Source organism: Puma concolor, chromosome C2 (genome assembly GCF_028749965.1).
Source record: "Puma concolor isolate L17-30 chromosome C2, mPumCon1.1.hap2, whole genome shotgun sequence".
Classification (NCBI taxonomy): Eukaryota; Metazoa; Chordata; class Mammalia; order Carnivora; family Felidae; genus Puma; species Puma concolor.
The window spans coordinates 106,025,924-106,039,404 of record NC_141675.1 but is presented as its reverse complement, the minus strand read 5'-3'; the positions used below and the strand labels follow the sequence as shown (position 1 = coordinate 106,039,404).

Genomic DNA, 13,481 nt, shown 5'->3' with positions numbered 1-13,481 from the left:
TGCTTTCTCTCTCAAAATAAAGAAATAAACATTTAAAAAATTATTTATGGATATCTAGTTGCTCTAGTACATTTGTTGAAAAGACTATCCTTCCTCCATTAAATTTCTTTTTCACTTTTGTCAAGACTTGGTTGGACGTACATTTGTGGACCTATTTGTAGATTCTCTATTCTGTTCCATCAAACCATGTGTCTATCCCTCCACCGGATAACACAAATTATTAGATTTATTTTGTTACAGTTCCACAGGTCCCTGAGGCTCTGCTATTTTTTTTTCAGCCTATTTTTTTTCATTTTTTTCAGATTGGGTAATTTCTATTGTTCTTTTGAAGTTCACTGACTCTTTGTCTTTTCCCACCATTCTGCTGTTGAGCCAAACTATCATGCTTGTTCTGCTTTTGTTGTTGTTGTTGGTTTGGTTACTATATTTTAAGTTCTAAAATTTCCACGTGGTTCTTGTTTATATCTTGTATATCTTTTCTGAGACTTTTTTTTTTGAGTTATTAACTCCTCACTAAAGCATTTTCATGATGGCTGCTTTAAACTTTTTTTTTCAGATAATTCTAAAATCTCTGTCTGCCTGGTATTTGGCATCTACTGATTGTCTTCCTTCTTTCAATTTGAGATCTTCCTTGTTCCCAGTACAATTAATGATTTTTTATTGAAATCTGGAAATTGTGGGTATTATAAGATGCTTTATCTCATGCAAGGCTTCTGCTTTAACTGGCTTTCTCTGAAACAACTCAAGCAATGACTTGAGAGAGGCAATGACTTGTTATGCCAAATGGAGGTAGATATCCAGGTGCTCCACTCAGTTCTCACTTATACCCAAAGTGGGGGTAACTTTTTCTTGTTGAACAAGGGTTGACAATACTGATAACTCCCTAGCTGGAAGAGATATCATTTTTGTTTTTATTACTGTTGATATTGTTATTGTTATCGCTCTCAACCTAGTCTCTACTGGCACTAACACTGTTTCCTAAGTCTCAGAGCATTGTGAAGATCACATTAGAAAATTCTGAGCCACAAAAAGGCTTCTGAAGTCCAAGTAAGAAATCTCTCCCTGCACCCATGGTTTTTTGAGTAATTCCATGATTGATTTTGACATGCCCCTTAAAATGATCTGAAAATCAAAGGTTGCAGTGTGCTCAGCTCACTGCCAGGCAAGCACTTTCCCGAGGCAGGTCTTAAAATATGCTAATAGGAATGTGAAAACACTAAATTTATTTTACCTCCATAAGACTCATACTGGAATATTCATCTTCAGCTGTGGATTCTTATCTCAATGTTTAATTTAATGAAACTGAAGGCATCTGAATAAAAAGTTGCAAAATTTATAATAAACAACTGCTTGTCAAGACAATTTATTACTGGTACACTACATGCCTGAGGACTTAATTTTACGCAGTTGAGATGAAAACATCTAGAACTATCTTTCATATATGGAAGGACTATCTACTCTGTTTTTGTTCCTTTCCTGAGATGACTGCCTGAACTCTCTGTTTCCTGAACCTAACAATTGGTAAGGATCTGGCACATTCTTATCACTAAGATCTCACCTCTAGACTTTTTAAAGACCCTAAAAGTCTGGTAGGTAAGCTAAGGAAAATCAACATGTCTGAAGAGGTCTCCTCACTCTTCAATGGACAAGGAGTTGTAGGAAAGATAAGTAGACTATGAGACTACCCTTATCTATCACTAAGACCTAACAACTGAGGACATTTATCCCAGCAACACTTCTTTCCTTGGTCACCCACTTGCCTCCTAGACTTAAGGTTCAAGTACCTAAAATTTCACTTCAAAAGCTGATGAAGATAGAGCCCAAATCTCATCCATTGGAATATAATTAAGATATGTTTTGTTTTGTTTTGTTTTGTTTTGTTTTTAATTTTTTTTCAACGTTTTATTTATTTTTGGGGGGACAGAGAGAGACAGAGCATGAACGGGGGAGGGGCAGAGAGAGAGGGAGACACAGAATCGGAAACAGGCTCCAGGCTCTGAGCCATCAGCCCAGAGCCTGACGCGGGGCTCGAACTCACGGATCGCGAGATCGTGACCTGGCTGAAGTCGGACGCTTAACCGACTGCGCCACCCAGGCGCCCCTGTTTTGTTTTTTTTAACATAATACGTACCACCCTTGTACCAGGGAAAGAGGACATTGCTCTTGTTTTCCCCCATTCACTCTCTACAACAAGGTGAGAAGTCTCTGAAGCCATAGGGCCAGGCCCAACCAAATCTATGCCCCCACTGTTGGGCCATTCTCTGTGTACCTAGAACCCTACTATGTACTTCCCAAATGGCCCAAGCTTCATTCAAGACTGGAACAAGTCACTTCCCAGGGTCTGTACTCCTAAGAGTGTATAAACTGGTTTGAACAACCTTGACCTGAGATATGGTTAAGAATGACATTTTGTAGAAGATGTAGATGGAAGAGTCCAATCATTCAAATTTGAACTTGGTTTTCCAGAAGAGGTAATCATAAAAGTATACTTGTCTAAGAAGAAGGATAGAATACTTTTTAGCAGTTTGTTGGCTTAATTTGTAACATTTAAATATTTAGACATATGGCAAATGGGTCTCTATTTGTATATATCCTCCTGAGGTCTTGTAAAAATGGGAGTTAAGGCCTAGGCTAAATCCATGTGTCATAAGAGTAAAAGTCTACAATTATTTGCTAATTATGAATCAGAGGATCTGGTTCCAAAGGGAAGGCCAGAATATAGAATTCCAGCTGTGTATTCCAATTGTTTAAAACCCTGAAACATAGGACAGTTAAGAAAGGAATAAAGGGAGGGAGTTCTATAAAACCTGGGGATCATAAAATATCTCATGATTGTGGGAGTAGATCCTCCAAGGAGACTTTCTTCATTCCCCAAATGAGTCAAGTGTCCCCATCCATAGTCTGATCATATCTTGTCGTATTATGGCAGTACTGGAATTGCTTACTTGTCTGCATCCCCCAACTGGCTGAGTTCTACAAGGGACAGATTATTAATCTCTTTTACTGCTTTATCCCTAAGAATCCAGGAATAATGTATAGTAGGTGTTGAATTAACATATTTTGAATAACCAAATCAAAAAAATTGTGCTATCCTGAGATATAACAGAAAATGGAGAACTACCATTTCTAAACCTTGATATGCTGGACAATTGGAGAAAAGCTCTACTCAAAACACGGATATAGTAGGTTATAGCTACTAGAAAAATATAAATTTGATTGATCAAAGAAATAAACTCTGGATCAAGAAAACACAGTATTCTGATAACTAGACAGAAGTTTTCCAGTCTGAGAAAGCTTTATGAGTTCTCGAAGAATAAGACCAGAGTCTTGATCTCTGTATCCCTGGAACTTAATGCCAGTCTGGAATACAGTAGGTGCTCAAAAAGAGTTTGGTGAATGACAAGATTAAAGACACTGTCTAAGAAAAACTCTATTTCAATGTTATATGACCACTGTTCAGAATACACTGAGAAATAATTATTGAAATTCAATCAGAGGATACATTTTGATTGTGCAATTGTTATTTTTAAATGTACTGGATCATAAGCCCCATGACTTAAACTCACGTATATAAAGTATGGATACAAAGGAAGTATTTGTTTCCTAAATCATTTATATAAAAGACGTCCTGCCAGTTATCCATGGTTACATAACAAATTCCCCCAGAACCTTGTGGCTAAAAACCACAACAATCATTCAATTCCCTCTCACGGTCTTTGTGAGTCAGATATTCAACCAGGGCACAGTGGGAACAACTTGTGTCTTCTTTAGGATGTTTCAAGTCTCAGCTGAGAAGATTTGAGGACTAGAAGTGAGCAGATGGCTGGTGGCTAAAATCACCTAAATACTCATTCATTCTGGTTGTTGTCGCTACTGACTGGGGCCCAGCTGTGGGTTTATTTGGGGCTACCTGCCAAAATGCTTACCAAAAATCTCTCATGGTTCCCTTGTCTCTTTATAACATAATGAGTGATTTCTAAGAATATGCATCCCAGGAAGAACTGGCAGAAGCCAGAAGGTTACTGGTGGTAACCATTTGTTACCTAGATTCAGGAGTCATAGGGGTTCACTGCCACCATAGTCACAGGTCCACACAAACAAAGAGCATTAACACCACATTGTGTGCAAAGCATAAAGGATGGGAGATCTTACTGTTGTGGTCAACATGGCAAATACAATCTGCTATAGTCTACCCTCTAGCCATAGTAATTCATAATCTCTCAAAGATACAAAACACCTCCATTCCCACCATCAAGACTGCCAAGTCTCATTCCATTACAGCAACAGCTCAAAGTCTATAAGAATGTGTAAATCAAGTGGATGAGGTTCCTTCTTGAGATTTCTCCAGTACAGTTCCTTAAGCACCCTTCCTCTTGAGCCTAAGACCTATGACCTAAGAAGACAAGTTATACAATAATAATAGATTACCAGAGAAGTATCTTTCCTATAAATGGCTTAGGTAGCAATAGTGGAACAGTCAAGACACAAGGCAAACACTCTAAACTCCCATTCAAAAAGGGAGAAAATAGGAGGCATACCACAGTCACCAGTTAATTGCAATTTTGAAATCCATCCCAATACAGATTGCCAGTTCTTTGATTAAAACACGATATTGCTCCCCAGGAAGGATCCCCTATGACTCTTGGTTCTGCCCTCTGAATTATCTTTCCTTGTATGTATTTGTCAGCCAACATTTGCAGCAAAGTAGTTTTCTCAAGATGTGTTTTGTTAGGAGAAGTTGGGGGAAAAGAGACCAAAAGCCTTAAAAAAATAAATAAATAAAAATTAAAAAAAAAAAAAAAACCTCTTTCTGTCCTTTTTAGTCCAAGTTGGTGGTGCTACCATGAAAACAATCCTCTTAAAAATTCTGTGGGATTTTCTATGAATCTTTTTGGTGTTCATGTCATCAGGCAGATGCCATAAGCATAATTCTCTTCTAGATGAGCTCTTCTTTATCTCAGTTTCTATAAAATGTTGCTGTGGTGCAACGTATGTAAGAATCTTGGAAGCCATATTAGTTAACAGAGATCTATGAGGCACATCTGTAACTTCCGGAGACAGACTTTAGTCACTCTAAAAGAGTCTGTGAGGCACCTCAGATCTTCCTGAGGTCTTTAAAAAACATTATATAGTCATACTCTTGGTTCTTTCTTCTGACCAAGTTTTCCTGACAATAAACCAGATTTGACCTCCACTAAGAAGACTTTTCTTAACTTTAGAATCATTTGTCATTTGTAGAGGTGGGAATAAAAAACAGTTTTATTTGTATGCACGTCCTGGCTCTTTTATACTTAACAGTCTCTTCTTGAGCACATTCCCCTGCTCTCATATTTTGTCACAGGTGCCAAAAAGTTCAGTGGCACTTTCAATATTTTTCCTGGAAAAATCACTGAATATATTAGACACAAATCACTGAATATATTAGATACAAATACTATTTCCTGTATATTGCAGATGAAAGTGTCACCAAACTTTCACCACTGCATGATCATTGTTCCTCCACTTCTACTCTCCAATACCATTTCCCTACTTTCCTTTAAGCCTTCACCAATAGCTTCCTTCTAGCCCTGTAGGTGTCCACTGAACTCATCTTTAGGCATTTCCTAACTTTTTCCTCAAGGCCTTTTAGGATTTCACCAACAGTCTTCTCAATGTCCTTCCAGCTCCCACCTACCATCCAAAGCCAAAACCCCAGCACCCAAATCTGTGTGTTTTAATTGTTTAGCTCCCCATTCCCAGCACCCAAATCTGTTCTGGTTTTCTGTTGCTGGGCAACAATTCATTCCAACACCTAACAGTTATTTTATTATGTCTCACAGTTTCTGCCTATCAGAAATTTGGACAGGGAATGGAGCAGATGACTTTCCTCTGCTTCACAATGATCAGAGTCTCAGCTGGGAAGGCTCAAAGGCTGCAGGTGACTTGAAGGCAGATCCTGGGTATCAGTTGAGACCCTGCCTGGGGTTACCAGTGAAAACACCCAAATGTATACTCTCTGTATGGTCTTTCATCTCACAGCATGGTGTTTGTGTTCATGGAATAAGCTACATTGCCTTTAATGGCTTAGCTGTGGAGAGTCACATATTCTGACTTCTGCCTTAATTACAGGTATGCCCAAACTCAAGGAAAAATAACACACAACCCTCCCCACTTTCTCCAAAGTTTCAATGGAAGAAATACCTATCACATATTATAAGAAGTGTAGGTAGAATGGGAGAACTTGTTGCAACCATCTGGGGAAAACACAATTTGCCACACATATTACTAAAGGAAAACAGAAATGTCCCTACTTATATGCCTCTAAAATTCAAGGTGTCATAATATCTCAAGTTTTGTACCTTAATAATCTATATTTGATATGCAAATATTTTTGTCTGATTTTAATGCTAAAAAGAGGATTTAGGGCTCCTATACCAAACACCCCTACTTAATAAGCAAATATAATAGGGCAGGGATAATTTCAATAACTTGTTTAAGTTCCAATTCAGTCTTATAACTTCCAGTAGAGTTCTCTTCCCATTATACATTCTGCTACATTAAGATGCTTCAAATGCTATAATATCTCATTGCTCATGGTACCTGTAATACTCAAATTATCAACAGCATTTCCACTCTTTCTGAGAAGCTTTAGAAATAAGGATTATGACTCTTTTTTTAATAAACGAATTTCATACAGCTACATGCAAAAGTTTTAGGAAACTTTAAATATTACAATAAGCATGCAACTCCAGCAAGATCATCAGGTGTATGAAGCTGACATCTCCACTTAGAATTATAGGGGAATGCACAGCGAAAACATAATTACTCCAAATTTGTTTTTGGATATTTATTGACCTTAAGAGTTCAGAGTCTATAATGTTCCTCTCATCCAGAGCTAATCACTGACACTTCATAACTTGAATGCTGAAAATTTCCACTCAGTTGCTGTCAAAGGTTGAATAATTATATTTAAGGCATTTTCTTCTGGAATGTTTCATACACCTTGAAGAGAAGTGTTGGAGTCTAATTTTAAAGGTGTTCATTTGTAAACAGAATATTTTTAAAGGTCTAATTTCTAAAAATAGTGATATATGAATATTGAATGAAGATAAAACCTATTAACATGTAATATTGCCTTCAGTCTTTAGAAGGCAACATGTTACTTCTCACTGAGAACTGTGCATTTAACAGGCCTGAGGTCATACTATGATCTCCAAATAAATATATTCTATTTAACAATTGACAAAAAATAAATAAAAATCAAGTAGCTGACTGCAATAACTGCATACATACTGCTGTTTACCCATTAAGTATTAGACTACTAACCTATTTTTAGAAAACATAATAAAAATAATCTTATTTATATTATTTAATTAAAAAATAAAAAATAAAACAGATGCAAAATAAATCAGTCTATTCCATTACATAACACAATTATTGTAATTAAACATTACTCACCCAATGTACTCATCCAGCCAGTATCCACATCAGAATAATTTTTTTGACCCTAAACCAAATTAGGAAAAATCATTTACTTCATGGAGAAAAAATTATCTTATATGTATTTATGAACTATTAACAAAAATTGACAGAAGCCAAAAGAAAGGTTTGACATATTTAAAAATGAAGAAACCATACATCAAGTGAGCTGATTACTCTGAAAGAAAGGAAAAGCCAATTACAGAAGTTTAAGGAATATATCTACAACAATATGCAATTAAAATCACAACGTAATGGGGCGCCTGGGTGGCGCAGTCGGTTAAGCGTCCGACTTCAGCCAGGTCACGATCTCGCGGTCCGTGAGTTCGAGCCCCGCGTCAGGCTCTGGGCTGATGGCTCAGAGCCTGGAGCCTGTTTCCGATTCTGTGTCTCCCTCTCTCTCTGCCCCTCCCCCATTCATGCTCTGTCTCTCTCTGTCCCAAAAAAAATAAAATAAACGTTGAAAAAAAAAATTAAAAAAAAAAAAATCACAACGTAAAAAATTTATAAATATTTTGACAAAGCATTATTTTGCTTATGTGAATGACTATGCAAATTAACAAATAATTATGAAAGCCCTTCTATCTGTTATGGGAAAATAACACAGTTGAAGAAGTACAGCAGTCCCACCTTATCCATGGTTTCGTTTTCTGCAGTTTCAGTGTTCCCCAAACAACCACAGTCCAGATGCCAACAATCCTCCTTCTTAACTGCCATCAGAATGTCAGTAGCAGCCTTTGTCATTTCATTCACTTCACTTCACCTGAACACGTTGGCATTTTATCATCTCACATCATCACAGGAAGAAGGGTGACTACAGTACAGGAAGATATTTTGAGAGAATGACCACATTCATTTAACCATTATAACAGTATTTTGTTATAATTGTTCCACTTTATTATTAGTTATTGGTGTTAATCTCTTAGTGTGCCTAGTGTAGTTTATATACATATGTATGTGTAGGAAAAATCATAGTATATATTTAGGATTCATTACTATCCATGGTTTCAGGAATGCACTGGGGGTCTTAGAACATATCCCCTGCAGATTCGGGGGCCCTACTGTAGTTGGAAAATAGCAAAAATAAATGCATAATATAGATATTTGAGCAAATGTTCAACATAACTAATAAACATTTCTTTGAAAATGAAATTAGGGGCGCCTGGGTGGCGCAGTCGGTTAAGCATCCGACTTCAGCCAGGTCACGATCTCGCGGTTCGTGAGTTCGAGCCCCGGGTCAGGCTCTGGGCTGATGGCTCGGAGCCTGGAGCCTGTTTCCGATTCTGTGTCTCCCTCTCTCTCTGCCTCTCCACCGTTCATGCTCTGTCTCTCTCTGTCCCAAAAATAAATAAAAAATGTTGAAAATGAAATCAATGTAATCCAATTTTAACTCATAAAATTAGCAATGATAAAAAACAATAAGTATATCCAGTTTTGGAAATGGTACATTGAAGTAAGGCACACCCAACCACAGCAGATAATAGTCTCAATTGATATAATTTTTATGAAAAACAATTCAGTTATTAGTTGCTTGAAAAGCATCTAAAACTTTTGACCAAGTAATTCTAATTTTTAATGTCTGTTTTATGAACTTGAAATTTAAAAAAAAAGATTAAAATGTATGCCAATACCATTTATTATTGCATTGTTTATTACTAATAAATCATAGACACAACATATTCAACTTTAGGAAATGATCAAATGCAGTCCTGATACAATTATATAAATAATAAACAAACACCTTTTTAATATTTTGTACTACATATGAAATATTAATAAGAAATTAATACACAAATATTCATTACATTCTCAACTATATAAAATATTCATCGCAGAAGCCTGAAACACCATATTCCAAAAAGTTGAGGGAAATTCTGACTTTACAAAGGTAGTATGAGAGATTTAATTTGTTTTTGCTTTCTGTTTTTAAAACAAATCTGTATCACTTGCTATCAAAAAAGGAACAAGGAGAGAAAATATTTGAAACATTTAGAAGGGAAAAAAGAAAAGATACATCAGCATCTGGCAAGCATTAGTAAAACAGGTAAAAGTAATTTTTTTTTATTTCTTTGTTTTTGAGAGACAGAGAGAGACAGAGCACAAGAGAGGGAGGGGCAGAGAGAGGGAGAATCCGAAATAGGCTTTAGGCTCTGAGCTGTCAGCACAGAGCCTGATGCGGGGCTTGAACTCATGAACCTTGAGATCATGACCTGAGCTGAAGTCAGATGCTTAACCAACTGAGCCACCCAAGCACCCCAGGTAAAAGTAATTTTGAAGTTGAGTTGAAAAGTTGTACTTGTTCTCTTTCACATAAGAATTCAATAACTGATTTTCTCTTAAAATTCTCAACAAAATTTTTTTATTCTGAGTCAGTCTTTTTAAGACATTATGATGATTATGTATCTACTTATTTCCCTTTGATCCTTGCCTACCAGGAAATGCAGAGCCAGGTGTCATTCTGAGAAAAATAATCACATAATTCTATTTTCTTAGTACAGTTATCTACCTGGATGGTCTAGTGCTGTTTTCACTTATATTTTCATCTTTTTAAACATGCTTTATTATAGATTTGTTATAGCAGATGGTGCCATCATTTTTCTTAATGTGTATAATGCAGAATATGTGAAAACAGTCTGAAAGAGTTGGCACAATGATGAGAAAAGTTGAATAATTAATCCAGGACAAATGTTTTCAAATTACTGAAGGTTTGAAAGTTAAACTAAATTTAATCAATTTTTTTATAAGTCTTAAATTTTGGACTCTAGATAAATCCTAGGCTTTTTAAGCATAAAGGTTATAAGGCTGACTACAAAGTGGGGGGCCAGGGAAACCATTTTCTCTGCAAGAAAAATGAAGCTAATTGCTGGCATGCAGGGCTCGTCAACAGCACCATCAAGTTGAAAAGCTTCTGATTATATCATTTGTTTATGTATACTACTCTTCTGTGGCAGCTCTCTCTTATGAGTGAAGAAATTCTATTCTTTTGTACTAATCCTCTAGAGGAAGAGCTTTCTGGCAAGTAAATAAGTGAGCCACTGAAGTACAGAACAGGGTGGCTATGTCTCACCACCCTTCCTGGTCATGCTGTGGGCCTGATGTTTTCTGTGTAAGGGGATGACTCATGGACATCAAGGCTTGGTTTCCATCAATTCTCTTTAGGAAAGGACTCTTCAGAAATTTTCTTCAGACTATGGTATCATCATTGTCTGTTACGAAAATATGCTGGTCTTTTTCTAACATAATGTGATCCCTTCTAAATGGCAGTACACTTTGAATATTCTTTTATCTCTGCTTTACAAACATTATAACATCACTTCCTTATGTAAAAGGAACTCCATAAATTCACTCCTTAAAAATGCTCTTAAAAATCTTCTGAAAGTGAATTAAATACTTTTTTATATTGCTCTCAACAGATGATATTAATGTTTTAGGAAGTTATAGATTTATCCCATGCTTTAATTAAAATACAAATTCTGGAAAATGTCAATGGGGCCTGGAAGATTAACGTCAATCTTGTGAAACAAAGAGAGAGGGTTAGCTAGTAGATGGAACATAAAGTGCTTTCAGCCATCTATACACAGCATAAAAATCTTGGTGCTTTAGTAGTGATCATTCAGTTAAATGTTTGTAGCTGTTTTTCCAAAATGAACACCGGTCAGGTTGCTCTGTTATATGAAGGGGCTTAGTTACTAATATCTAGAGCTTGGAATTTGGTAAAAAATATTGATATGAGCTATTCATTTTGCCTTTTTTAATACTTTATATATGTTAATTTAAATAACTTCAAACACATAAAATACATATTCTCCTTATGCAAAATTAAGAAATTGTAAGATTGGGGCACCCGGGTGGCTCAGTTGATTAAGCATCTGACTCTCGATTTCGGCTCAGATCATGTTCTCATGGTTCTTGAGTTCAAGCCCTGTGTGGAGCCTGCTTGGGATTCTCTTTCCCCTTCTCTCTGCCACTCCCCACATGCATGCATGTATGCACGCACGCTCTCTCAAAATAAATAAGCTTTAAAAAAATGTTGATAACCAACTTAAATTCCAGGTTCCTCCCCATAGGTACCTAGTATTAGCTGAGTTTGCATCCTTCCTTCTCTCTTTTATGGATTTTTGTGTGTGTATATACACGTATTTATAATTTAACCACTATATATAAAATACATATATATGTATATATATACAATACTATATATTTTCATATGTATGTAAAAGTATATAGTGTTTTATATATATAATATACATATTATATATATATATATATAAACACAAATGCATAAGCATCATAATAACAACATAAGAATATACCTATTCCCACAGAGAATGAGATTTTTTTGGCTATTTTTCTTTCATCTCCCATGAATTACTTATACAAATTTTTTCCTTCATTTTTTCCCATAAGGTTATTTTTTTCCTTATTTATTTATGAGCTTTTGTAGATTCTTAATAATTTTTTGTCTGTGTTGCAAATATTTTTATTTCAAACTGTAAGGTGTCTCTCGCTATACTTAAATTTTAATTTTAAGGTCAATTTTTCCTTCATAACTTTTTCCTATGTGACTTATTTTAGAAGGGTTTCCCCAACATAAAGATCAAATATACATTCTTTATATTGTCTTCTAATAGTTTTATAATTTACTTTTACATGAATACCTTTAATATTAATATTGAATTCCCCAGTTTGTTAAGCTGACGTATAGGAAAGTAATCACTTCTATATGTTGATATTTTATCTAACCACATTGTTGACTAGGTTTATGAGTTCTGACAGTTTGTCAGCTGGCCCTCTGGAATGTATATGTGACAGTCACCTTCTGCAAGTTGTCAGTGACATCGTTATTTGCTACTGTTGTTGTTTCACTGACTGGGCCTCTGGCGTCCTGGTAAATGATAATGGCAATAATGGTCCGTCTTTGTGACCCTCTTTTCAGTGGGAAAACTTCATGTATCATTAACATAATACTCATTTTTGTAGATTTTTAGAAAGAACCTTCATCCAGATAATGGTAACAACCTTTATAGGACTTGTTTGCTAAAGAATGACACTTAAGTTTTATTTAAAAGATTTTTGCAGTTACCATTTCACTATTGTGTAGTGCACTGACAAATTTTTGTGTTTTTGAACCAATTTCACATTTCTGGGATAAAGGCTGGATGCTCATGACATATTTTAATTCCAATGCATTCATTCTTTGATTTTTTTTTCCAAATGCTTTAAGAATTTTGCATCTACGTTTGCAAGTTTTTGTGTGTGAATCTGTATATGGTTCTCTCTTTATCAAGTTTTTAAATATTTGTATTTCACTTTTATTGCCTTTTATTGAGACAATCAACTTTTCTTTGTTTCTTTTTACTAACAGTTAAAAGTTACACCTATTTCTCTTCCGGTAGCAACTTTAATTTTTTTTTTTTTTAATTTTTTTTTCAACGTTTTTTATTTATTTTTGGGACAGAGAGAGACAGAGCATGAAGGGGGGAGGGGCAGAGAGAGAGGGAGACACAGAATCGGAAACAGGCTCCAGGCCCTGAGCCATCAGCCCAGAGCCCGACGCGGGGCTCGAACTCACGGACCGCGAGATCGTGACGTGGCCGAAGTCAGACGCTTAACCGACTGCGCCACCCAGGCGCCCCACAACTTTAATTTTTAAACTACTTTATAATTAATTATAATTACATTGTTTCTAATAATGGTGGCATTAAACTGTGGACATATTATAGCTTCTCTAAAAGTCAAGATTTGTAGCACATTAGGCTACATCCCATTCATCATCCCATTTGCCATCTTGCTACCACCCAGAAATGTGTAATAAATTTAAGAAACAGCTGTTTACTAAACAGCTAATTTTAGAAAAATTTATTATAGTCAATACTTTAGAATCTTTCCTTTTCCTCTTGGATTCACATTCAAGAGTTGGAGAACATCTGACTCTAATTCAACCTCTATCTGTAAGTAATTTACTTTCTGAATCATTCTATGGGCAAAACGACTCTAGTTTTCTCACATAATTGAACACTCAG

General features: G+C 35.8%; 1 long non-coding RNA gene across 1 annotated transcript in view; it reads right to left on the bottom strand.

The window, feature by feature from the left end:
• The window catches only part of LOC147577476 (uncharacterized), a 225,566-nt gene that overhangs the window by 141,191 nt on the left and 70,894 nt on the right, over window positions 1-13,481 (bottom strand). Inside the window, exons 3-4 of the long non-coding RNA XR_015255829.1 lie at window positions 8,089-8,272; window positions 7,438-7,486 (exon numbers count right to left, since the gene is read on the bottom strand). This is a non-coding gene — a long non-coding RNA (uncharacterized LOC147577476). The remainder of the gene's footprint in view (window positions 1-7,437; window positions 7,487-8,088; window positions 8,273-13,481) is intronic.